This window comes from Urocitellus parryii, chromosome 2, assembly GCF_045843805.1.
Source record: "Urocitellus parryii isolate mUroPar1 chromosome 2, mUroPar1.hap1, whole genome shotgun sequence".
Lineage (NCBI taxonomy): Eukaryota > Metazoa > Chordata > Mammalia > Rodentia > Sciuridae > Urocitellus > Urocitellus parryii.
The window spans coordinates 172,875,343-172,903,331 of NC_135532.1; the positions used below are offsets into that span (position 1 = coordinate 172,875,343).

General features: G+C 40.9%; 1 protein-coding gene and 1 pseudogene across 4 annotated transcripts in view; both read right to left on the reverse strand.

The window, feature by feature from the left end:
- The window catches only part of Osbpl11 (oxysterol binding protein like 11), an 80,713-nt gene extending 80,198 nt beyond the window's left edge, over nt 1-515 (reverse strand). The window contains exon 1 of one of the 4 annotated variants that reach the window (XM_026395530.2): nt 504-515. The gene's annotated coding sequence lies outside the window, so the exon portion shown is untranslated. The other 3 variants (XM_026395511.2, XM_026395504.2, XM_026395520.2) reach the window with 3 other exon arrangements.
- LOC113187484 (polyadenylate-binding protein 4-like) lies at nt 35-27,988 on the reverse strand (annotated as a pseudogene).
- Between the last annotated feature and the right edge of the window lies 1 nt (nt 27,989).

A 27,989-nucleotide genomic window follows, 5' to 3' on the forward strand; every position in this document is an offset into this window, starting at 1 on the left:
AAAATCACCCAGCTAAGAAAGCTTGGTGATATACTCAAAGGAGAAGCCGAAGGAGCATGGGGGAGGTAGCGGATTTGGGGGCTAAAAGAGCTGGGCGAAGGACAGAGGACCACAGAAAAGGGTCTGGTGGCCTGACCTCAGGGCTGCGGGGCTGACCCACCGCGCTCCCTCCTCTTCTCCTCCGGCCGACCCTCAAGGGGGAGGATTCAGTCCAGCCAGCTCGGCGGTTCCCGCCGCAGACACGAGACGGAACAGGGGCTGGCGCGAGCAGCACCGGAGGAGGGTCGGGAAGGAGGCCACTGGGGGCGGGATGCCGGCTCCCGGGGCCACCTCTCCTTCGTCCAGAGGCGAGCTGTTCAGGGGCGACTTCGTCCAGTGCCACTGGGTCGTGATCGTCGGCTGGGTTTCTAGGGGCGGGGGAATCCCTCACCCTCTGGCCAGCCAAACGTGAATACCAGGGCCCGGCCGCCGCCCCACCCACAGCCCCACAGCGGGTCACCCACCCGCCTGCTCTCTTCCCGCCTTCCCTTCCGGAGTAGTGTGAGCTCACTTCCCTTAAAGCCTTAGAGCCGAAGCACCATGCGCCATCTTGGATTAGGGCATCTGGGCCCTGAAGGGGGCGGAGCCTCGGGGAAGCTGTGCCAGGGAGGCTGATGGGAAAGAAAGCTCTCAGCGGCAAGCTGCACCTAGAAAAGCAACTGGGAGAATACAACAGTGACAATATGTAAATATGACAATATGTAAAAACGGATGTGTAACGATGTGATTCTGCAATCTGTATACGGGGTAAAAATGGGAGTTCATAACCCACTTGAATCAAATGTATGAAATATGATATGTCAAGAGCTTTGTAATGTTTTGAACAACCAATAAAAAAAAAAAAAAGAAAAGAAAATCAACTGCGAAGGAGGGAGAAACAAAGGAGCCCCTTTTCAGAGCTAGTGCTCTCCTAAGTGGCTTCCCATCTTCCTGATAGGTCCTAGCCTTCCACTTGAAGCACCCTTCTTTCTTTCTTCAAGAAAGAAAGCTTAAAAAAAAAATATTTGCAAAAGAAAACTAAAAACACCTCTTTGTTTCATTTGTTTTGTAGAAAAGAAAAACCTGGCAGTGAGGCAAATCAGTCTTAGAAATGGAAAAAAAAAATTGTGTTCTGTCTCAGAAGTTAGAGCCATAGAACCAAGGCTAGGCTAGGTGATTTCCTGACCCAGACTAGTCCCACACCCTCTTTAGACCTTGTTTTTGCATTTGTAAAATAGTGATTGTTTAAAAGATTTCTAAAGCCCCTTCTAATTGTAAATTCTACTTTCTACCATCATGACTTGTTAATAGAACGTAAAGTAAACTGTATGCAAAACGCTAGGGAAGATGCAAAGAAGTAATACTCAAAATGAAAAAGCAGTAAAGTAAAAAAGATATAATTAAGGTTATGGAGAAAATTAAAAGAGAATGAGAGCCAGGCATAGTAGTGTGCACCTGTAGTTCCAGCTAATCAGAGGGCTAAGGCAGGAGGATCACTTGAGCCTAGGAGTTAAGGCCAGCCTGGGCTGTAGCAAGACATAGTCTCAAAAAGGAAAAGAAAAAAGGGGGGAGGGTATGATATAGAAAATAAATGAGATAGGATGGAAACTTACTTTAAAAGAGCCATCAAGGAAAGTCATCTATAAGGAGATGACATTTAAAGTGAAACATGAAGAAAAATGAAGAAGCTAAGGGAAAAGCAATTCTACCTATTCTGGGAAATGAAAGACCTAGAACCTGGAGCATGACAGAGCACCTTGTGAAATGAAAGTGAAGTGAGCCAGAGGAAATGGAAAGTCAAGGAAGATTTTAATCAGAGGAGGTTTGTGAAGTGATTTACATTTTTAGAAGCTCTAGTCTTTTCAGCAAATGATGCTGGAACAGTTGGATGATAACATGCAAAAGAATGAAAGTTGGACCTCTACCTCATACCATGCACAAATAAACTCAAAATATATCAAAAGCATAAATGTAAGAGCTAAAACTACAAAACTCTTACATGAAGAAAAATAAAAAACAGAAAAATCTTACAAGAAAATCAGGAATAAATCTTCACGACCTGACATTAGGTAAAGCTTTCTTAGATGCAACATCAAAGAACAAGCAGCAAGCCAGGTACAGTGGTAAATGCCAGTAATCCAAAGGTGAAGGCCAGAGGATCACAAATCCAAGGCTAACCTGGGCAATTTAGAGAAGACCCTGTCTCAAAATTGGAAAAAAAAAAAAAACTGGAGATGTAGCTCAATGGTAAAGTTCCCCTGGGTTCAGTCCCCTTTATAGGGTTGGTTGGGGGCGGATGTTAGGAAACCCAAGCAACAGCAACAACAAAAATAGACTGGTCTTCATGAAAATTAAAAACTTTTTTTGTTTGTTTGGTGTTCATTTTGGTACCAGGGGTGGAATTCAGTGATATGTAACCAGTGAGCCACACCCCAGCCCTTTTTTATTTTTTATTTTGAGATAGGCTCTCCCTGAGTTGCTTTAGGACCTCGCTAAGTTGCTGAGCTGGCTTTGAACTCAGGATCCTTGTGCCTCAGCCACCTAAGTTGCTAGGATTGCAGACATGCACCACCACAACTTGCAACTTTTGTTCTTTAATCAATACTATGAATAAAGTGAAATGACAAGCTATAGAAGAGAAGAAAATATTTGCAAATTATATATTTGATAAAGGACATATCTAGAATATGTAGAGCACTCTTGCAATTCAATAGTAACACACTTTAAAAATGCGTAAAGGATGCCTCAGCAACTTAGGCACTAAGCAACTCAGTAAGACCCTGTCTGTAAATAAAACATAAAAAAGAGCTGGGGATGTGGTTCAGTGACTGAGTGCCCCATAACCCCCCCTCCTCAAAAAGCAAAGGATCTGAATAGACATTTATCTGAAGTTTATACAAAGGCCCATAAATACACTAAGAGATTCTCAATATCATTAGTCATCAAGAAACTACAAATAAAAACCACAAGGAGATACTGCTTAAACCTCATTAGGGTGGTTAAAATAAAAATTTAAAAAAGATAATAACCAGTGTTATTGTATATGGAAATATTTGAACCCTCATACTTTTTAACAAATATGTGAAGTGTTCCATACAATGGAATATTTGACCATGAAGAAGAATGAAGAATTGGTACATGCTACAATACAGAGGGACCTTGAAAGCTTTATTTTATTTTGGTACCAGGGATTTAACTCAGGAGCACTTGACCACTGGTCATATTCTCAGCCCTATTTTTGTATTTTATTTAGAGACAGGGTCTCACTGACTTACTTGGTGCCTCACTTTTGCTGAGGTTTGCGTTCAGCTCATACTCCTCCTGCCTCAGACTCTGGAGCTGCTGGAATGACAGGCATGAACCACAATGCCAGGCAGAATGATTCTAATCTAAGTGAAAGGAGTAAAACACAAAAAAGTAACATGTTGTGTGCTTCCATTTACATAAAATGACAAGAACAGATAAACACAAAAAGACAATGTAGATTACTTGTTGCTGGAACTAGGAGAAAGAAGGAATGAGAAATGACTGTTAAAGGGTATGGGTTTTACTGGGTGAGGAAATGAAACTGTTCTAAAATTAGATAGTGATGATGGTTACAATTTTGTGAATACACTAAAACTCACTTAATTTTGCACTTCAAATGGGAGAATTTATGGTAGGCAATATAAAGTATTGACTTTAGTTGGAGAAAAAGCCAGGAGACTAGTTAGAAGGCTATTATAGGAAATAAGATCGAAATGTCAGTGGCTTGGACTACAGTGATGGCCTTGGGGACAGAGAAAAGTAAGAGGACCCAAACTGTATTTGGGTTGGGACTACAGTACTGCAAATGGATTGGATGTGCAATAGAATAATAATGTTCTTATAGGCCTCTCCACTTGCAGACTTCCTATGCATGTGACATATCACAACTCTGATTGTGCCCCTTTAAAACACAGAACCAGCCAGGCATGGTGGAGCACACCTGTAATCTCAGCCACTTGGGAGGCTGAAGCATGAGGATTGCAAGTTCAAGGCCAGCCTCATCAACTTAGTGAGACCCTGTCTCAAAACGTAGCTCAGTGGTAGAGGAACCCTGGTTTGAATTCCCAGTACCAAATAAATAAATAAATAAAACTCAGAATTATCCAACAAATTTTCATTATATATGGAATAAATTCAAACTCCTTTGTCAAGGAAAAATGGTATGGGGACCATTGTAATAGCCAACTATGATATGTAATGGCCATGTATCTATTTATAGTTCAATGCTGAGTGAAATAAAGATATATATATATCAGTAAGGTCGGCCAGTGACAGAAGTAACCCACACTAATACATGATTATCCAGACTCTAATAAAGGAAAAGAAGCCTATGAGTGTATGACTTCATTAGAGTAATGGCAAGTGCGATGGAGGAACAGGCCAATCCAAGGTCAAGGGACAACATGTACTTTTCAGTTTTAGAGATCCTGAAACTGTTTTGTCATTGCTCCCAACAATGGTGAGATTTGGAGACTGGCTTGTGCTAACCAAACTCATAACAGACTGATACAGCTACTAAAAAGACAGGTAACAATTAATAATGAAAAATACAGACCAGAACTGTATTGTAACCAGGTTACATGATGCTCATACAATCAGACTCAGGGGAATTGGTTGGATAGATGATTTGTTTTGTTTTGTTCTTAAATGAAAACTTTCAGTGTATAATAGTTTCTGAGTCTGACTTTCATTCAGTGCCTAAGGAGAAAGGAGAGGATATGATTTGAAAAAAAAAAAAAAAAAAGAAATGTACTTTTCCAAAAACTTTCAAAGAAGGACACATGCATCTCTGCCAAGTTTAAGGTGCCTTCCCTAGTAATCCTCCCAGATGAAGATCAATGCATCCTGTGGCATTTTATGGTAGTCCACTCCCTAGGATCTGATGTCAGACTGACATGTGGATTCCACACATGAGACCTTGGATAGGCAACCTAACTAATCTCTTTGTGTCTATTTTTTCTCACCTATAAAATGGGAATACTAATAACCTGTAGCATGGATAGAATTGTGCCTACACGCCATGTGATGGTATTTGGAGATGGAGCCTTTAGGAGATAATTAGGATTAGATGAGGTCATCATGATTGGAATTAGTTTACAAGAAGACATACCAGAGAACTGGCGTTCCCCTGCAACACACATACACACATATTCACGCTCTCTCCTATGTGACAACATATCAAGAAGGCAGATATTGCCAGGAGCAGTGGCACATGCCTGTAATCCCAGCAGTTTGGGATGCTGAGGCAAGAAGATCCCAACATCAAGGCCGGCCTCAGCAACTTAACGAGGCCTTAAGCAACTCTGCAAGACCCTGTTTCAAAATTTTAAAAATAATAATGATAAATAAAAAGGGATGGGGATGGGGCTCAGTGGTAAAATGCTCCTGGGTTAAATATTGAATAATACCCCCCTCCCCCCAAAAAAAGGATACCTGTAATCCCAGGGTCCCAGGAAGGAAAGCAATTTCAAGGCCAGTCTCAACAATTTAGTGAGATCCTCTCTTAAAATAAAAAGGCCCAGTGTAATGATGCTGCAGTCTGGCTGGGCACAAAATCACAAGCCACTCACAGCCTTGTAGATTCAAACAGCAATTCTTTATTCCCGGACTCACACCGGTACTCTACACATGTTCTGGGGAAATCCACGTTCTGGCCAAAATCCACGTACTCCACCAGGCTCTGAATCCCAAATACTTTCTGAATCCCGTGAGAACTCAATGGGAACTCAAGGAGCAGGCGGACGCTAGAGGCAGCAGGATATGCCCTATTCCCAGCAGGGTACACCTTAAACCTGGAACCGCCCTAAACCCAAGGAGCGGGATACTCCCTAATCCCAGCAGGATACACCCTAAACCTGGATCTGCTCTGGTCCTTGAGCAAGGTCACCTTACTCAAGCATACATGCAATGTCACTGCAAATGACCTGGGTCCAAAGGCAAGCCCATTTCCACAATGGAGAGTCCTTCCTCTAAGCAACATGGAGTAGGCTGACAAAGAAATTGCCATGCGTCATTCCTACTTGGCAATAGCTCTCAGCATGATGATGCATGTTTATAATCTCAGCAGCTCAAGAGGCTGAGGCAGGAAGATTGCAGTTTCAAAGCCAGGCTCAGCAATTTAGCAAGGCCCTAGCAACCTAGTGAGACTCTGTCTCAAAATAAAAAATAAAACAACTAAAGATGTGGCTCAGTGGTTAAGCACCCTTGAATTCAATCCTGGTAACAAATAAATAAAAAGGACTAGGGGTGAATAAAAAGGGATGGAGTGTAGTTCGCTGGTAAAATACCCCCAGTGTAGTGGCACCCCCTTTCTCCACAAAAAAAAAAAAAAAAAATCTTAACTGGAGTTCTTCAGAAATCTTCACCATGGCTGATTTTAGGACTGTCAGCAAAAGAGTCTCTACAAAAGAGTTCAACAAAGATAAACTTCCTGTTTTCATGTTGCCCTATTTTACTTGGCTGCTAGCCTGGAAGATATCAGCACTCCAGGTGCTGGACACCCCCTTACTAGTTTTTCACAAAAATTTATCCAGTACAGTAGTTTGTAGAAATGTGTAAACAAGGCCTCTGGCCTTGAGCTGGGCTTCATAAAGATGTCAACATTTCTAAGATAAGAGAAGTTACCAATTGGACTCCATAGTAACAGCTGGCAGAGGGAGGAAAGAAAGGGGAGAAGAAGCTCTCCCCTTCTCAGGTGTTGTCCTTGAAGGGATAATTTACCCAGAACAGTGAAAGAAAAAGCTCATTTTATGTGAACTTCTGCAGACTGTGAACTTCTGAGCCCCTTCCCTTACATGCTGGGTATAAAATTCTAAAACTACCTGAACTCAGGGTTTAGGGGATTGATTGATCACAGCAAAAGCTGTGCCCTCTGAACCTGGCTGCAGCCAAATAAAACTGTTTCCTGCTATCTTCGGTGCCTTGCCTCCTCTGTCCCTACAATACAGGTTCAATCCCCAACACATACACACACAAAAAAAGGCAACTACCTTCAAGCTAGGAAGAAGGCCCTCACCAGAAACCACCTATGCTGGCACCTTGATCTTGGACTTCTAGCCACCAGAACTGTGAGAACATAAATTGTTGCTATTTAAGCCACCCAGCCTTTGGTATTTTGTTTTGGCAGCCAAAACTAAGACAATCTCCTTCTTTGAGTGGTTGTTAGCACTAAATGAAATGACATAGCACATTCATGTTTGACACCTGACATGATCAGTGCTCAACAACTATTGTTGTCATCCGAAGGGCAGGGTTTATCTGCCAAATAACATGGTTGTGTTTGGTGAGGGCAGCTTTCTGCTAGACAGCTCTGCAGATGCGCCAACCAACATATTTCTGAAGACATTAACATGTTTCTGTGGGAAAATGCCAGTTTTGTCTCCCCAATGAACTGGAGTATTTTAGCTATAGTCGAATCAAAAGAGACCTGTCCAACTATCTATGTAAAAGCAGAGTCCTAAGAACAGTACCTAGAAGCACCAGCTTGTGGGTGTCAGTGAACATGCAGGTGTGCAGGGCCATTTCAGCTTCAAGGTCAACTCCTCAGATGCCTCCCCTGGTCACAGCAGTTGCTTCCCCATTATTATTCTCCATCCCTTCACCCTGCTTTAGTTTTTTTTTTCATAACATCTGACATCATATGCTTTTTGTGTGTGTGTGCTTTGCCTGTTTCCTCGTTAAATGTAAACACCATGAGGAATGAGTTAATTCTTTTCTTTTCCTTATTTCTCAATACTTGAACATTGCTTGACACAAATTAAATGAGTGAATGAATTTACTAACATGGCTAAGAACATTCATTTTAATGCTAGGCAAGGTGGTGCATGCCTGTCATCCCAGTGGCTTGGGAGGCTGAGGCAGGAAGATTGAAACTTCAAAGCCAGCCTCAGCAACTTAGTGAGGCTGTAAGCAATTTAGCAAGACCCTATCTCAAAATAAAAATGGCTAGGATTGTTACTCAGTGGTTAAATGCCCCTGGGTTCAATCCTGGTACCAAAACAAAACAAAACAAAAGAAAATTCTAAAACTACCTGAACCCAAGGTTCAGGGGATTGATTGATTACAGCAAAAGCTGTGCCCTCTGAACCTGAACAGTCATTTTAGTATCTGTTTTAGTCATCTTTTTGTAATGATATCTAATATACCCTATAAGAAGACTTAGAGAAGGAAAAGTCTATTTCGCTGACATTTTCAGAGGTTCAGTTCATGGTAGGCCTGCTCCATGGCTCTGGGCCTCAGGTGAGGCAAAACATCCAGGCAGAAGGATGTGGTAGAGGAGAGCAGCTCAGGTCATACCAGCCAGGAAGCAGAGAGAGCTCTGCTCACTAGGGACAACACATAAAACCCAAAGGCATACGCCCTGTGACCCACTTGCTCCAGCCACACCCTACCTGCCTAGAGTAACCACCCATGCAATGTATTCAATTGGGTTAATACACCAATTAGTTTACAGTTCTCGTAATCATTCACCTCTGAACATTCTTGCATTGCCTCACACAGGCGCTTTCCAAACAATAACATTCTCAGACTTCAAATCTTGGCACTGCCATTTGGTGTGTGATCTGAGAATGCTTCTTTGGTGAGCCTCAGTTTTCTCATCTGTAAAGTAAAAATAAGATGAAATAAGAAAACACCTAGATGTGCTTAGCACAGTGCCTGTCATCTGGTTAGTGCTGAGCAAACCACTGCCTGTTATATCCTCTAACCATGATGTGCAGACAAGGGAAGGGTGATTTGTTTCCCTGAAGCACAAGAGAACCTGCTTTCTTTTGAGAAAGAGAAACTGGGGGCAAGAGGGCAGGGAGCAAGGCCATGGGGAGCAGAAATATCTCCTGCCTGGAAGATAACACCAGGAGGAAAGGGAACATATAAAAAAAAAAAAAGGCAGGGGGAAGGAAGGAGGGGAGAGAAGGGAAGGAGGAAGAGCAGGAGAGAGGGAGGATGGAAAAAGGGAAGGAAAGGAAATATTCACATTCACAGAGTTTACAATTAACCAGAGCTCCCACCCTCCCTAACCCTGTCCTGTGCAGGCAGAAATCCTTTAGCAATTTCCCAATCCAGTGGGCTGATTCAGATCCAGGACTCCAAGAGAGCGGCATTTCACTGGAAGCACTCCCTGCCAAGCTCAAAGCTTGTTGTGGGAGTAAAAGAAATAGACGTAGTTGTGCTTGGGTTGAGAGGAGAAAGGAGGGGGGGGCAGGGAACAGGAGAAACTGCTGTGCTCAGATTTTGAAAAAAATGAATTTTTTCTCCCATTATTTGTCTTGAATCCCCCCCCCACAATTGAACTCCAAAGTATGTCATTTAAATACCCAGTAGACAGTAAAATTAGCTCTTAAAACTGTATTATAAAATGAGAACACAAGTTCCTTAATGTGATGTGTCTGTCTTGTCCATTTTAGACTCATTTGGCAGGTAGTGTTTTACTCACAGAAGCTCATCAAAATGTGCACAAATCTGAAGTGGCGAATGCCAGGAGTTACCATGGAAAAGGAGAGAAAGAAAAGGCAACTAATGCTTATTAGCATGAAATCACAGAGATATGAATCCTAAGAAGCATTCATGTGGATCAGCTTCCAAAAAGGCATGCAAATTTATTGTTCTCATGAAATGAGTTATTTGACAGGAAAGCAATGGTTTATTTGAGAAGATGCTTGCTAGTTTCTCTTTTGAAAAAGCTGTGTTCCTCACCCTACCTCTCCCCCCAAAAAATACACCTGGAACAGCAGCTTTCAATATATACTCCATACAATATTGCAGGAAAAAAATAGATGTAGTTTAATTTTAAATATTTCTTGCTGTGATTAGATACATTTGGAAAAATTTTGGTGGTTTGTTCTTTTGGTAAGAGTAGTTTCTCTTTTCTTTCTTTCTTTTTTTTTTGTGGTGCTGGGGATTGAAGACTAGTTTCTTTATTGTGTAACTTCTTGGAGGATTTAATAGGCAAATGTGCATCTTGAATCAAGATAAGGGAGACGGAAGATATGCCCATAAAGCCCCAGGCAGGGAATGAGTGGTACTTAGGAGGCCCAAACCAGTGAAAAGATGTTGATGTTTCTCATATATTATAGCAAATAAAAAGAATGTCCACCTGTGAAAAATGAAAGAGAGCCATATAAAGCTTTGAAATCTCACCTTTCAAACTTATGGTATTTTGAGAGGGATGGTGCTTTATGGGTGTGCTCAAAATCCACCTAGAGAAGGACCTTGCTGCCTAGGAAAAGAAGAATTCTGAGGATACCCCTGCTGCTCTACCTGGCACAACTATACTTGGCTCCGTCTCTTTTCCATTCATGAGAGATTCAGGATGGTGAAGTAGTGGGAAACTAGCAACAGGAAAGGAACTAATTGAACCTGCCACTAACAGACCCAAGGCAACAGAGAATTGAAAGTAGATTGGTTCTGTGGATGGTGGGTTGTCTATTTGATAGCCTTGCCTTGGGCCCTCTTTTTTTCTAAGATGCTTCTTTTTCTCTAAGATGCTGAATAATTTCTCCTATGGCCTGTGTTTCATGTGGGGCTCTGTTTGCATTTACATGATTCAATCTTTGATAACACAAGAACAGGAATGATCTCTTTCATAAGAACTTCTTTCTCCACTCCCAGATCCTGAGCAGATTACTAGATCTGCTTGTAATGTTAGCATCAACACATAACCTGACTCAGAGTGGACCTCTGTGTTTGTGGAATGAAGGAATGATAGAGACCTTTCAGATGGCAAAATACCCCTTTCCTCTCCCTGACTGGTGTCCCTCCACAGCATGCCAGCACTTCGAATTCACAGGCTCCCAGATGGATGCTATTTTTCAGACTGGCTCTATGGAAGAGATTGCTCAGCTCCAGAAGTTCCAGAGTCAATTGTGATGGTGGCATTTATGATATGATCACTTACACAGGGCCAAAGGATCAAATCTTCTCATAGACCTTAATATCAGTCCTCCATGGAAGGTTCTTACCTCTATTTTTCAAAGTATTAAATGTGTTAGTCAGTTTTCTGTCATTGTGACAAAATACCTGAGAAAATCAACATAAAAAAGGTAAAAGTTTATTTTAGCTCACAGTTTTGAAGGAATAAGTCCACAGTCACTTGGCTCTTTTACATTTGGGCCTGTGCTGGTACATCAAGGCTAGAGCTCATAGGGGTACAGGTTGCTCACCCCATGGCAGCCAGGAAGCAAAAGAGAAAGAGGAAGGGGCAAAGGTCCCCATATCACCTTCAAGAGTGTACCTCCAGTTACCTAACTTCTGTCCAGTAGGTCCCAACACATAAAAGTCTTTCCACCTCTGCATAGGCCACAGGTTGGGGACCAACCAAGCCTTAAACACATGGGCCTTTGGAGGACACTTAAAATGCAAACCAAATCTGGGTGTAGTGGTGCCCACATATAATTACAGCTTCTCAGAAGGCTGAGACAGGAAAATTGGAAGTTCACGGCCAGCCTGGGCAAATTATGGAGACCACGTCTCAAAACAAAAATATTAAAAATGACTGGGATTTAGCTCAGTGATAAAGCACCCTTGGGTTTAGTCCCCAGTATGAAGAAGAACAAGGGAAAGGGGAAGGGGAAGAAGGAAATCAAGCCACTTGTAGTCCAGGTAGAAGCTGGAAGATGGGTGAGTCTGTCAAGAGAGAGAACATAGAGGGAAAGTCAAGTAATCATGCAGAGTATATTTTTTACAATACATTTATTGTTGAAGAGCTAGACGTTTGGTAACATTGTCAGGAAGAAAGAGATAAGATCACATGATGGAATGAGAATGGATTTAAGTTAAATTTTTACACAGGTTACACAGATGGAACCCAGAAATTATTGAGAGTGATTTCTCCTCTCCTAGAGAAATTTAGCCTCTTTTTTTTTTTTTTTTTTTTTTTGGTTTTTGTACCAGGGATTGAACCCAGGGCACTCTAACCACTGAACCACATCCCCTGCACCTGGCCCCATTTTCTTTTTCTTTCTTTCTTTCTTTCTTTCTTTCTTTCTTTCTTTCTTTCTTTCTTTCTTTCTTTCTTTTTCTTTTTGGTACTGGGGAATGAACTCAGGGGCACTCAACTACTGATCACATCCCCAGCCCTTTTTTATATATATTTTTTTAGAGACAGAGTCTCACTGAGTTGCTTAGCACCTTGCTTTTTGCTGAGGCTGCCTTTGAAATCAAGGTCCTCCTGTCTCAGCCTCCCGGGATGCTGGGATTACAGGTGTGTGCCACTGTGCCCAGCTCCCTTTTTCTTGAACTGCAATGAGGTCTGCTGAAAGGAAAAAGGTAGGGTGGGCTCAGATTCTAAGTTGTGAATGTTATTTCCTATTTCTTTGAGAATCTTTGCTGCTGTCATTAAGTGAACAAATATTTATGGTACATGGTTTACATTGTAGGTGCAAAGGATAAAAACATAAATAACACATAGACTCTGCGCTCAAAGTTTATTGATAAAGAAAGCATTAAAAATAAATGGTTCAGTGCCAAGGATATAGCTGAGTGGTAGAGTACCTACTTAGCATGTGTGAAACCCTGGGTTCCATCCTCAGCATTAAAAAGAAAACGAGCCATGGGTGGTAGCACATGCCTGTAATTTCAGCAGCTCAGGAGGCTGAGGAAGGAGGATCCAAAGTTCAAAGCCAGCCTCAGCAATTTAGCAAGGCCCTAAGCAACTCAATGAGAACCTGTCTTTAAATAAAATACAAAAAAAAAAAAAATGGAGGGGGGCTGGGGGTGTGGGTTCAATCCCTGGTACCCCTCCCAAAAGTAAAATAAAATAAAAATAAGTGTGATAAGTTGCAAGATACACACATATATACATAGTATGGAATGTGTGGAGAAGTGAGCAGGTAGATGGCAAGGTATCCAGTATAGTGAACAGGGAACTCCCCATACATCTCCCCCCAACACCTTTATTTTTGCAGTGTAGGGGATCAAACCCAATGCATCACACATGCTACACAAACACTCAACACTCCAGCACAGAAGTCCCTCTTGAGAAAAGTGATATTTAAGCTGATAACTGCAAAGATGAGTTAAAACAGAATAGGACAATTTTATTCTGGGTAGAGAGAAGAATATACTCAAAGATGAGACAGTAGGGGTATAAGTGGAACTTAGAGAAGGCCAGGGTGGTCAGAGCACAGAATTCAGAAGTAGTGTGACAAGGGCCAGAGGTGTAGCTCAGTGGTGGACCACTTGCCTAGCATATGTGGGTTCTATCACCAGTGCCACCAAAGAGAGAGACAGAGAGACAGAGAGAGACAGAGAGAGACAGAGAAAAAAAAAAGAAAGTATAAACAAATGATTCTAGAGAGGTAGCCAAAGGTCAGATGCCAGGCCAGGAAATTTGTACTTTTTTTCTAAGAGAGAGGTGGCACTGAATGATTCTAAGCAAAGGGATTAATTACACGATGAAATTAGGGTTGCTTAAGATGGAAGGACAAAGTCAGGCATGGTAGCACACACCTGTAGTCCCAGCAATTTGGGAGTCTGAGGCAGGAGGATCACAAGTTCAAGGTTTTTAAATATATATTTAGAATATAAATATCTACCAAAAAAACTATATATACGTATACATATATGTATAGGTTTTCTTTTCCAGTAAAAAAAAAATGTACATTACTTGCATTTCCAACTTCCACCTGGGCCCATGTATACCCTTTTCATAAATCTGCTTCTTGGAAGGACTAATTTTCCTTTTTGCATTGCTGAATTTCAAGTATAAAGATGATACCTGGCTCCACTTCCAGGTCTGGCAAGCTGTTTAAGTTAAAAACAGAAACTACTGGCAAAAAAGTCTTCTTCCCCAGATCATTCTAAGAGACCAAGTGATCTGTATAGGGTCCATGCCTTTCTCAATTTCCTGACTCCTCACCAGAAAGAGGCAAGTAGATTCTCTCCTAGTTGTTCCTTTCTTCTCTTCCTTCCATGGCTACAGCCTTTAAAGTGGAATTAGACAGTTGTACAGCCTTGTGGAAAATTACTCAGTACAAAGGATGTGGCACAGAGGGACATCTACTCCTTCCTTCCATCTCTTTTGCCTTCATTGTAAGCTGTTCTTCTTATGGCAATTATAGTTGCTCATATTTTGCATGTTTTAGAATTTAAATGATCAGATCTTAAACCAATTTTCATAGACTCCAGGAAGAGAATAGATGAAGGCATTTCATAGAGACTGCAGTCCAAAAGTATCCTTTCATTTCAGAGAACCATAGGAGAGAGACAGCATCCTCAGTCATGTACTGTGTCTGATTCTGTGTGTTTCCAATCCTGGAGATCTTGAGGCAACAATTTCCTTGTTATTTTTGGCAGTTTAATTTACCTTTTGCAAATGCAGTATTGTTGGCATACCAAGCAGATAATTGCTTGGAGCAACTGGTCAGGCTGCTGGAGGCCAAGTTCAGCAAGTCCTTTGATTTTCAATCTTTGGCTTCCTCTAAGCCTGAGCTCCCCATCCTCTAATGACTTTTTTCATAGTATCACTCCAAGTTTCATGGTCAGCTTTCAATCAAGATCTAAAGATCAAAATGTGGCATTGACTTTGCTAGCTGAACAAAATACAAGGGAAATATTATATTCATAATTGCTGTATCCTTTGCAATTGAAAAGGCATTCTTCAAACCTTCCGAAGGTTTGTGCATAACATATTTTGGGACTTCTTAGTTGACGTGACATGTGTACAAATACTGAACACAGTCACATAAAGGAATGCCGAAGGCCAGGTGGGGATGGGAGGTAAGTGGAGAGTGCATGCCCCAGACAAAGAAAAGACCATTATTTCACTCCAAAGCCCTGTTGTCAGGAAGACCTTATGAAACCAAATCTTACATTTTCCAAGAAAATGAAGAAATCTGAGTTTTTTGTTCTGTTTTGTTTTTGAGAAAGGTTCGGTCTCTGTAAGTTGCTTAGGGGCTCGCCAAGTTGCTGAGGTTGGCCTTGAACTTGCTATCCTCCTGCCACAGCCTCCCAAATTGCTGGGATTTACAGGTGTGTGTCACCATGCCTGACCATCCAGTACTCTTTGTAAAAATTAGGACTTGGGATGTGGCTCAGTGCTAGAGCACTTGCCTTGCATGTGCAAGTCCCATGTTCAATCCCCAGCACCACCACTGAAAAGAAAAAATTAAATATTATGGGGACCAAAACAAAGCATGTTTATCAACTCAGTGTTGAGGCAAAGGAGAGGTTAAAAAAATAGCAGGATTGTTATAACAAAGTACCAGCTGAGTGGCTTAAGCAACGAAAATTTATTTTCTCTCTATTCTGGATTGAAGGCTAAAAGTCTGAGAACAAGGTATTATCTATTTATTTATTTTTATTATTATTATTATTTAGGTCTCCTTGGCTTGTAGATGTTTGTCTTCTCCTTGGGTCTTCTCCTTGGGTCTTCACGTGTTCTTCACTTTGTACCTGTGTTCTTTTTTTTTTTTTTTAATATTTATTTTTTAGTTCTCGGCGGACACAACATCTTTGTTGGTATGTGGTGCTGAGGATCGAACCCGGGTCGCACGCATGCCAGGCGAGCGCGCTACCGCTGAGCCACATCTCCAGCCCAGTACCTGTGTTCTAATTTCCTCTTCTTATAAGGACACAAGTCATATTGGATTAGGAGACACCCTAATGACCCATGTTAACTTAATTATTTATTTAAACGCTCTTTATGCAAATAGTGTTACTTTCTGAGATATTGGGAAGAGGACTTCAACGTATTAATTTTGATCCAGGTGCAGTGTCATGCACCTGTAATCCCTGTTACTTGGAAGGCCAAGGTGGGAGGAACCTGGAAATCAGAGACCAATCTGGGCCACCTAGCAAGACCCCATCTCAAAAATCAAAACAAAAAACATGACTTTTGTAGGGACACAATTCAGCCTGTAGCAGCAGGTTATCCAACCTCATACCGCTGTTCCAGGAGCATTTACTGAAACTAGGCAGCCTGGCAACTAGTATTTATTAACACTCAAATGTACCCAACTTGGTGGAAGAATCCAAAGAAAAAGATATACAAAAACAGACTATTAGAGAGAAAAAAAATGAGGTGAAGAGAGAGGCTACATTTAGGGAACAAATTTTTGCCACATGCAAGTCAGATAGAGCATTAATTGCCACGATATATAAAGAATTCAAAAAATTTAACACCAAAAAAACAAACAACCTAATCAATAAATGGGCTAAGGAACTGAACAGGCACTTCTCAGAAGAAGATATATATATTTGATCAACAAATATATGAAAAAATGTTCAACATCTCTAGCAATTAGAGAAATACAAATTCAAACTACTCTAAGATTTCATCTCACTCCAGTCAGAATGGCAGTTATCAAGAATACAGACAACAATAAATGTTGGTGAGGATGTGGGGGAAGAGGAACACTCATACATTGCTGGTAGGACTACAAATTAGTACAGAAAACTTGAAATGGGACTACCATTTGACTCAGCTATCCCACCCCTTGGTTTATACCCAAAGGACTTAAAATCAGCATACTATAGTAAAACAGCCACATCAATGTTTATAACAGCTCAATTCACAATAGCTAGACTGTGGAAACAACCTAGATGCCCTTCAATTAGATGAATGGATAAAGAAACTATGGTATATATACACAATGGAATATTACTCAGCATTAAAAGAGAATAAAATTATGGCATTTGCAGGTAAATGGATGGAGTTGGAAAATACCATGCTAAGGAAGTAAGCCAATACCCCAAAACCAAAGGCTGAATGTTCTCTCTGATAAGTAGATGCTGATCCATAATGGGGGGGACATAGGAAAAATGAAGGAACTTTGATGGGGCAAAGGGGAGAGAGGGATGGGGAGGGGACATGAGGGTAAGAAAGATGGTGTAATGAGATGGACATCATTATGCTGGGTACATGTATGTCTGCACATATGGTGCAACACTACATCTATACAATCATAGAAATGTAAGGTTGTGGTACAATTATGTACAATGAATCAATAAATCATTCTGCTGTCATATATACCTAATTAAAATAAATTTAAAAATTAAAATTAAAAAAGAAGAAGACTACATCAAAGAAGGGGGCTTCAAGTCACATTTCTGCTTAGAGATCATTTTATAATAAGAAAATTAGGGCAAAGAGAGTCCCTATGACATACCGGAGGGATAAAGCCACTATGTTAGTCATCTTTTCATTGCTGTGACCAAAATATCTGACAAGACCAACTGAGAGTAGGAAAAGTTTATTTTGGGCACCCAATTTCAGAGTCCATTGCTCTGGACCCCAGGTGAGGCAGAGCATCATGGTGGAAAGGTATAGTGGAGGAGGGATGCTCACCTCAGGGTGGGCAGGAAGCAACTATGAGAAAAGAGCGAGAGAAAGAGGCTGAGGGAAGATGAACCTTTCCAGGTTAGGCCCCAGTGACCCACCTCCTCCTGTCACGCCCCACCTACCTACAGTTAACACGGGGTCAGTCCATTCAAACTAGGATGGACTGATTATGTTACAGCTCTTATCATGTGATCATTTTCAACTGAATATGCCTGCATTAACACAGGAGTTTGGGGGAGATAGCTCATATCCAAACCATAACAGTCACAGCCTCTGAACCAGAAGGGATCTTGTTCATATATTCTACCTTGAGGCCATAATGTTCCTGCCAAATGGCCCAACTTAATTCTGTGACTGCATGTCAGATCTCCAAGTATTTCACAACAGAAATAATGTCCCTATCAACATTTTCTTCCCGATGAAAATCCTAGGACTGGGGATGTAGCTCAGTGGAAGAGCCCTTGCCTAGCATGCATGAGGCTCTGGGTTCGATACAGAACACCACACACACATACACATAAATCCTTCCTTCTAGATAAAGTCTTCAATTCATTCAACCGTTCTTTTTAAAACATGATTTAAAGTCCCTTCACTGTCCTGTATCCACCTTTATGTTTCAAAAGAAGGAGGGACATGAGAAAGGAGTGCTTCAGAGTAGCCTGTGATTCAGAGCTGCAGGTGGATTAAAACCTGGATCTGCATTGAGCATGGTTTTTCTTTTCTACAACTATGAGAAAGTGATTTTTTTAAAGTATTGCTGTTGATCCTTTGAACCAGTTTTCCTCAGAGAAATCTCCTTCCCTGAGAGGTGGTTACGGTGGGCCCGGACTGGCTTTAAGGCAGATCTGGCAGGAGATTGGGCCAGATGGCTATTATAGTCTGTACTGCCACCTTCCCTCAGCTGCGAGAGCCAAGAAGGAAGGCATGTATCCATGAAGAGGAAGAGATTTCCCACATAAGTGCTTCTTTGTCTCAGGAAAAGGAGGTTCTGGCCACCTGTTCTTATGACATGCTGTCGTATTACATATGTATAACCTAAGCAGAGAGGAACAGAGAAATAACAAATGGATCAGCCACTAAGGTTTTAAGGTACTTTTGGGGAATTTTCTAATTTCTCCAGTAAGAGAATTTTTTAAAAATTAAAAATTCTGTGACTAGTTAAGAGAAGTACCCACTGCTAAATCTGCACATACTCACCTTCTACAGATGAAGCCCTGCAGACAGTCCTAGTCTAGTCTAGTGCTCATAAGTTTCTATGCCTGTCCTTGTTTCCATCTTCCTGTGAGGCTGTAACTCTAATATAACTGACCTCCAATCCTCAGCCTTGTCTCTAAAATCTGAACCAAGAATGCTGACCTCAGCTTTCAGTGGGAGACATAGCGTGTCTTTCTAATGATGAAAGTATAGGAGACCCTGAGATCTGTGATAAACATCCTATACATTCTTGATATATTCAGGATTTTAGGGAAAGAGCTAATGCCAGGGTGTCAGAGGTGGGGTTGGAACAGAACTCAAAGAAGGTATGACCCCATACAAACCTGACCTCAGACTCAGGAAGGATTTCAGTTGTTTCACAGATTAACAGACTAACTAGGAAGAGAGCTGCCATAGAGAAGGAAAGTGGAGGGCATTTCCTTTAAACCTTGCATATCAAATGGCCTTCCAAGATGTACCACTGATGGCAAGCTAAGTGCAGCAGCAGAGGTGGCCTGGTCACCCCTGGGTGCTCCTGGTGATCCACCAGGTTCACATGCTCAATTGCTCTGAAAAACTCTCTCTTCCCCTCAGTCCAATTTCCCCTTTGTCACTAGCTTCCTCTTTAGGTCCAGGCCTTCACAGGAAAAATATGCCATATCCCATTGTCCCTGTCTTCCCAAGTCTATGAGAGCCAAGGAGATTTTCTCTTTCAGCCTAGATTCTAACAGAGTGAATGCTATTCTTTGCAGTCCTGATCTCAGTCATGCTTTGGCTGATATTAATTGCATCTCTTCTTTTTAAAATTTTTTTAGTAGATAGACATGATACCTTTATTTTATTTATTAATTTTTATGTGGCACTGAGGATTGAACACAGTGCCTTACACATGCTAGGTAAGCGCTCCAACACTGAGCTACAACCCCATTCCTATAAGTTGGATCTTAATTAATGTTACTAAATTATCTCACCTCCTTACACTTAACTCCTAAAAAAATGTTTTTAGCTAAGCCAAAAATTCAGTCATATAGTTTTTTTAAAAAACATTTTATGTTGGGTGCTGTGACACATGCCCATAATCCCAGTGACTCTAGAGGCTGAGGCCAGAAGACCACAATTTCAAGGCCAACTTCAGCAGTTTGGTGAGATTCTGACTATTGGGTTCAATCCCTAGTGCCACAAAAACAAAAACAAAACAAACAGACAAACAAAAAACTCACACATTTTAAGAAGTCATCTTTTTTATTTATTTATCTTTTTGGTGGGGGTTATTGGGGATCAAACCCAGGGGCACTTTACCACTAAGCCCAGTCCTTTTAATTTTTTGAGTCAGGGCCTTGCTAAGCTGCTGAAGCTGGCCTTGAGCTTGTGATTCTCCTGTATCAGCTTCCAGAGTCTCTGGGATTACAGGTGTGCACCACCATGCCTGGCACAGTAATCTTTTTTATAAGCAATTTATTGAGCACTTGATCAATACATTTATTGTGCATGTTTATAGTTTATAATAAGAAAATTAGGATCAACCTGAATAGCCATTAGTAGGCTACTTTTGGAATAGCTTCTGTACTGTTTAAATTTTTAATAAGGGCTGGGGATGCATCGTGGAGGTAGAACACTTGCCCAGCAACAACAAAGCCCAGGGCAAGTGCTTAAAATTTATTAATTTATTAAAATATATATATATATCCCCATAAATATGTACAATTATTATATGCCAATCAAAAATAAAAACACAGTGCTGGAGGTGTAGCACAGTGATTATATATATATATATATATATATATATATATAGAGAGAGAGAGAGAGAGAGAGAGAGAGAGAGAGAGAGAGAGAAACATCTCCCCAATAAAATATCCATCAGTTAGTCAGACAGCTAAAAGCATAATTCCAAGGTGAATAGAACTTCCCTACCAAATATATGGGGTTTGAACCTAGAGATGCTCTACCATTGAGCTACATCCCCAGTCCTTTTTTAAAAAAAAAAAAAATTATAATTGTAGATGGACAGAATGCCTTTATTTTATTTATATATGGTGCTAAGGATAAAACCCAGTGCCTTGTGCATGCTAGGCAAGTGCTTTGCCACTGAGCTACAGCCCCGGTCCCCCAGTCCTTTTTATTTTTTATTGTGAAACAGGATCTCACTAAGTTGCCTAGATGGCTTTGAACTTGCCTCAGCATACCAAGTTGCTGGGATTGCAGGCATACTCCACTACACCCAGATGTTATTCTACTTTAGAGACTGATTCCTTCTTTTCCCGTCTACATCTTGGAAGTAGTGTGGCTCTTTCATAAGGTTAAGTAGTGGAGATATCCGGTCTGGTTGAAAGACCATGGAATAGAGTGAGACGACTCTGGGTTTGAATCCTGGCTTCATTATTTTATAATCGCATGACCTTGGGAAAACTACATATCCTGAGACCCAGTTTTTTTGTGGATTAAATGGGAATAGTGATATGACCATCACACACTGTATACATGTATTGAATTATCACACTGTACCCTATAAATATTATTATTATATATAATAATATATATAATTATATATATATATAATTATTATATGCCAATCAAAAATAAAAATATAGGGCTGGGGGTGTAGCACAGTGATAGAGCCTGATTTTGCACCTGAAATGGAGTACTAAGGCAAGAATACTATGGTTCAGAAATGAATACTTTTTTAGGCTGGAGATCTAGCTCCATGGACAAGTCCTTGCCCAACATGCTCCAAGTCCTGGGTTCAGTCCCCAGCCCCCTGACACAAAACAGTTTTTCTAAGGCCACTTGGGGGCAGGGATATGAAAAGAGGCTCAGAGCCACCTTAGTGTGGGTGTCATCACAAGGTCTCCCTATACATCTATTTGTCTATATTTTATTTATTGAATGAGCAGTCACATAGGACTCACTAAGTATCAGGCACTAGGCTGAGTGTTTTTTTTTTAATATTTTTAGTGGTAGATGCACACAATACCTTTATTTATTTACCTTATGTGGGGCTGAAAAACAAATTCAGTGCCTCACACATGCTAGGTGAGTGCTCTACCACTCCACAACCCCTACCCCTAAGAGTGTTTTTAATGTTAGCCCACCCAATATGGATCATTTATATATTACAGTCTGAATTCGCTTCTTTTTTGGAACTGGGCATTGAATCCAGGAGTGCTTTACCACTGAGCCACATCCCCAGCCCTTTTTATATTTCTTTTTTTTTCTTTTTATTTATTTATATTTTAATTTTGAAACAGGGTCTCACTAAGTTACTTATGGTCTTGCTAAGTTGCTGAGGCTGACCTCAAACTTGAGATTCTCCTGCCTCAGCCTCCTGACCCCCTTGGATTACAGGTGTGCACCACAGTGTCCAGCTGGATTCTCTTCTTTTTCTTTATAAACCTGTTCCTCAGTGTCTGGGGAATCAATATAGAAATGCATGGTGACTTTTATCATATTCCCTACAGTGCCTTGTTCAGCCAAAGAGGCCTGTGTTACTTAGTCAAGTGATCGTTCACTCTTTTATTCCCAGTATCAGATGAGTCATTCTAAGAGTCAGATTATTTGCTCAAAAGTTTAAATATAACATCAGCAAGTTCAGCAGGTCTTTTCACCAAAGTTTCTTATTTTAAGACAAAAATATAAACTGTCATTAGCTAGAGCTGGTCTTAGCTGGTGGAGTCTTTTAATGAACTCTCTATTCTGAGCCCCAGCAGTTTTGGGGCTTATTAGTGCCAGAAGAGCATTTGATCAGCCTAAGTGGCAGAGTAGCCTAGAAGTTACCAGGATGGGCTCTGCAAACAGACTTCTGGCTTTGGAGTCTAGTTCTCCCTCTTTCTATTTTGTGATCTGGGGTGATTACTTACCTTGTCAATACATCAGTTTTCTCATCTGTAAAATTAGGATAACAATAGAGTAGGCACCATATCTTTTTGTTTTGGTTTTGGTTTTGGTTTTGGTCTTGGGATTAAACCCAGGGATGCTTTACCACTGAGCTTCATCTTCAGTCCTTTTTATTTTTCATTTTGAGACAGAGTCTTGCTAAGTTGCTGAGGCTGGCCCTGAAATTGTAATCCTTCTGGGATAATAGGTATGTGTCACTGTCCTAGGCCAAGTACCATATCTTATTAGTATTGTCTTTCCAGCTCTTAGCACAGTGCCTGGCCCAAGGTAAAAAAGCAGTAAATAAGTGTTGAACTGTCACTGAGAAAAAAACTCTAAATAAACCCTCTAGCTTCACTTGCCTTTAGCTGACTATTTTTTATGAAAAATTTTTCTTTGTTAAGAAACTTAAGATTTGGGTACATCAAATAAAACCATCTTGGAGGGGGGAATCAAATCCCACGAGGGGGAAAAATAATACTGTCTGGGATATAGCAGAACTCAGATAATATAGCCTTATAGTTGAAAAATTCTAGGCATCTCATAATTGACCTTTTAGTTCAAAATGACCCAATAAATGTGCAACTTGTGGTTCTTGATGTTGAGGTCCATAGACAAACTAGAAAGTCTTCAAACCTTGAGTTGATTTCCACAAGGGGTCATTTGACTTGAATTGGCCTTTCTTTGTCTAAGAGCCAGCAGCAGTGCCCATCTTCTTGGCAGCTTCTTTCTTGGCATCATGAGTCTATAGACCACAGAGTCATTCACCTTGGAGTGGGAAACTCACGGGACTCCAGCATGTGTACGGCTCAGAATTTTTGATCTCCATTAGCATTCCCATGATCTTTCCAGCCAGGTTTGAATGTATTATTTGGACGAGTGGAAACAAATGTTCTCCCATTATTTGCTTCTGTTCTTGAGGTGGTGCTGCAGCCAGCATGGAGGCAGTCAGAGGCTCTTGCCCTTGTGCATGGACTGCAGGGTGAGTGCCTGCTGTATGGCAGGGTGAGGGCTGTGGGTGCTGGAGGCATACTTATATGGTGCCACAGCTGGAGGAGCATCAGCATCAACTCCAGCATGAAGTGTCAGGTTTGGCACAACTCTGAGTGACAGTAAGGAGGCCACAAGAGGCCGGAGCATTACGGTTGGAGATAGATGGTGAAGAGTAAGACAAGACTCAGATTGGCATATAGCACTTGCCATTCCTTAAAAGCCTTGAGGTCTCCCACATTGCTGCCAGCCTCATCTGTGCTCACTAGTTAAGTGTGTAATATGGAAGTGTTCCCAGATGCTGCGGAACTGCTGGCATGAAGTAGCCACCAGTTGCAGGTTGGAACTGATTTAAGATGGCCTTAGCAGGGAGCGCTCTCCTTCTAGCCAACCACTGCATATACTGAGTGGTCAGATGGGCCTTTCTCTCTTCCTTCCCCCCAAACCCATGATGTGTCCATTCATTTCAGGGACTGTTTTGGGTGCCTCTTCAGGAGATAAGAAGCAGATGAAGCCAAACCCTTTGCTTTCTTTCATCCTCCAAAACGACCTTAGCACTGGTGATTGATCCAAAAGGAGAACACTCTTTCCTTAATTTCTCATCATCAATATGTCTTCCAAGTTCTTAATGTAGGGATTCACCTCCTGGTATTGATTTGTTCTCTTCTGTTTCGGCACTCAAATTTTTGTTTTAATTCAGCCTGCTGTTCTACTTTCTTCATGGGGGGTGGTGTTTACTGGGAATTAAACCCAGGGGCCCTTAACCATTGAACCATATTCCCAGACCTTTTTCTTATTTCATTTAGAGAACAGGGTCTCACTGAGTTGCTTAGGACCTTGCTGAATTGCTGAGGCTGAACTCACAATTCTCTTGCCTCAGCCTCCCAAGCCACTGGGATTACAAGTGTGCACCACTATGCCTGGTCATTTTCCTTTCTTCTGTGCATGGCCTATTGATATGACTTTCCCACTGATTTTTTCCATTCATCTCTTCCACTTATTGGCATCCTCATGATTTTCTTTTCTTTTTTTCTGATGGCATTTTATTTATTTATCATAAAAATTGAAGTAGTATATTTCAAATTTCTTACAATCAAGGTTTAAATTGAAAGTGTGTACACATATATTTATATAATAAACATGACTTATTTAATTATATATTATAATTATGATATATTGTGTTTTTGTTATTTAACAATAATATGGAAATAAATGTCTACCATAGGTGACCAATTTATTTATTTGTTGAAATAAATAAGCTATGATGCATTTAAGCATTTTTAAAAAATATTTTTAGTTGTAGATGGACACAAAAACTTTATTTCACTTATTTATTTATTTTATGTGGTGCTGAGGATTGAATCCAGTGCCTCACATATGCAAGGTAGGTGCTCTACCACTGAGCTGCAACCCCAGCCCGACATTTATGCACTTTTAACTACTACTGCTTAGTTTCATACATTTTGTGGCAACTTTTGTTTAACATTAATGTCAAAATGAAATTAAAATAAATATAATCCTACAAGTTTTTTTTTTTTTAACAACTGAATTCTGAAAGCCCTTGTGGTTATCAAAACTCACAAAGCCAAAGCCTTTAGATTCCCACTGGGATCTCTCATTGCTTTGACATTCAGAATCTTACCAAACTGTCTGAATAGCTTTTTCAGACTCTCATCCTCTACATCTTCCCCAAAGTGGCTTCTTTGTTTGTTTGTTTGGTGGTTGTGGTGGTGCTAGAGATTGAACCTAGGGCCTTATACGTACTAGGCAAGCACTTTGCCAACTAAGCTATATCTCCAGCCCCATTCCCAAAGTTTTTGATATAAACATTGGTGAATCCTTTAGCTTTGGTTCCAAGCTCAGCTTTCTGTTTTTTGAGAGACTTAAATCTGCCCACAGACACTCTGCTGTCATTGAGGAGCATGCTGTTCATCTTCTCCACCGCCTTGTTACAGCCTCTTGGGTCTCAAAGGCGATAAACCCTTAGAGCTGTTCTCTTCACACGCTACCTTGCAGGACAGAATATTCCCAAAAGCAGACAAAGTTTCATAAAGAACCTTCTTATCTATAGATTTGTCCAGATTTTTTCAAAGAGGGATCCCTCTGTGACCACATGATACAGATCAGTTTTCCCTTAATCACTTCAAAGTTCATGGTATCCAAGGTCTGCTCAGTGGTGGCTGGCTGATGGAAGCTAACATAGGCATTTAGTTGACTTTTTTTATTTTTAAGGTTTTTTGTTTGTTTGTTTTGTTTTTTCGGATATTGATGGATCTTTATTTTATTCATTTATTTATATTCGGTGCTGAGAATCAAACCCAGTGCCTCACACATGCTAAGCAAGTTCTCTACACTGAGTCCCTAATAGACTATTAAAATCACTATTTTGGAAGGTCACACAGCTGAGCAATTAATTATTAGTCTCCCACCAGCTTTGCTGTAGATGACACCTCTGACTGAAGCCACCAAACAGGTTAAAGCTCTTCTCCAGAAAAAAAGCTGCTTTCTGTTCTCCACACTATTCTGTATCTTAAACTGCAAAGTTAGCTATTCCTGGGAAAAGGAACTAAAATGACATGAGTCATAGAACTTACTAATCACTAACTTTTCCCTAGATTTACAGAACCAGGATACTGAGTGACTTTCAGATAACAACCACACGTGAATCAGAAAAGCAGATGGAGGTGGAAGGAACATCCCCCTCCCCCACAGACTTATAGACTAAAAACATACTTCCCCCACATTGCCATATAAGCCTTGTGCCTCAAGCAGATGGCCTTTGTTGGTGATAGTTATCCATCTTTGGTTTACCAACTTTCCAAATAAATCTTTTTTCTTGTTCCAACTGTTTGGCCTTGAATCACTGGCCTTTTCCAGGGTTAGTAAAGGAATTGGGTTCAGTTCAGAACCAGCACTGTCCACAGACACCTGCAAAAGATGGTGTTCTGTGCCCTGGGTTTGGGTAGAATTCTTCAGTTTGCCAAATTCTAGTCCTAAATCAGACTAGAGTAGGCTCATATGGCCAGATCTTGAGACCTTCTGTGGCTGGGGATGTAGCTCAGTTGGTAGAGTGCCTGCCTCGAATGCACAAGGCCCTGGGTTTGATCCCCAGAACTAAAAGAAAAAAAAAAGACCTTCTGTGGCTTCCATCCTTATTTCAAGGGAAAATTTGAATTTTTCAAGGGAAATTTTAGCATGTGCAAAGGCCCTGGATTTGATCTTTTAGGGAAAGAAAACTTCACCTCTTTACAATAAAGCCATAGCCAGTACATTCAGCCTATCTTCTCTTCTCTTGCACAATTATGCCTATTTCCTGTCTCCTCACTCCCAATTAGAAAGGCAAATGAATATTATCCTGAAAGTGGAAAGTAAAAAGGATTGAAGGGAGACAGTTTAGAAATAGCACCCTATCTTTGGGACATAATGCCTGGCACCGTTGATTCTGTTTCCTCTTTCCTTCCTGATTCAGAGAGTGGTAGAAGTCTGGAATGATGATGGTTTTATGAGAGTCAGAGAATCATTTGACTTTGCTTAATCTGTCAGCTGTGCTCACCTACTTAGATGTGACCAAGGCAGAACACACTCTGAAGATCTTGCCCTTGAGAGGGTTGTTCTCTGGACTGAAACCCAATCTAATATGCATTCCCATAGTGAGTACCACCTTACCATCTTCTTCTTTTAATCTAAAGTGGTATTTAGCCTGGAGAAAAAGGAGATTGGCTCAACGTTAAAAAAAATATATATTTGTTAGTTGTAGATGAATACAATAGCTTTATTTTATTTGTTTATTTATTTATTTCTTTTATGTGGTGCCAGGGATCATATTCAGTGCCTCATGCATGCTAGGCAAGTGCTCTACCACTGAGCCACAACTTTGGCCCCTCAACACTTTTTGATGACATGAGAGCAGAGGGCTAGAACAGATACATTTTGGAATCCTCTTTCACTCTTAGAAAATATGTAGGTGTTGCCTCCTATTAGCCAGGTGCCATGCTGAAAGCTTTTATATGCACTTATCATTTAGTTCTCATAACATTCTTGGGGAGGAGCTAACATTTCCTTATTGAGCAGATTAAGAAAGCTTACACTTCAAAAGGCAAAGAAATTTGACAAGATCACCTAGTTCCCAGTCAAACCTCATTCAGTGAACATTTGTTGATCCCCTGTTATGGACCAGGCCCTGGAATAAGCTCTAGGAATAGGAAATGAATAAGAAAAATAGTCCTGCTGGGTGTGGTAGTGCATGCCTGTAATTCCAGCTGCTCAGGAGGCTGGGGCAGGAAGATTGCAAGTTCAAAGCTAGCTTCAGCATCTTAGTAAGGCCCTGAGCAATTTAGCGAGACCCTGACTTAAAATAAAATAGGAAAAGGCTGAGGATGTGCCTCAGTGGTTAAGTCTATGACATATCACGGAATCACAATAAATGCCTGTCAAGCAAAGGCTGAAACCCATACATTCTGAAGTGAGTCTGCAGAGCATAAAGGAGGTGACCATTAAGCCTATTCTACTCATGGCCCTACCCCCACCCCACCCCACATCTGCCTTCTGAGAGAGTCCACTGCAGTACCAATGCAGCATGACAGTGAAGTTTGCCCACGGGCCATGTCTCGGCATC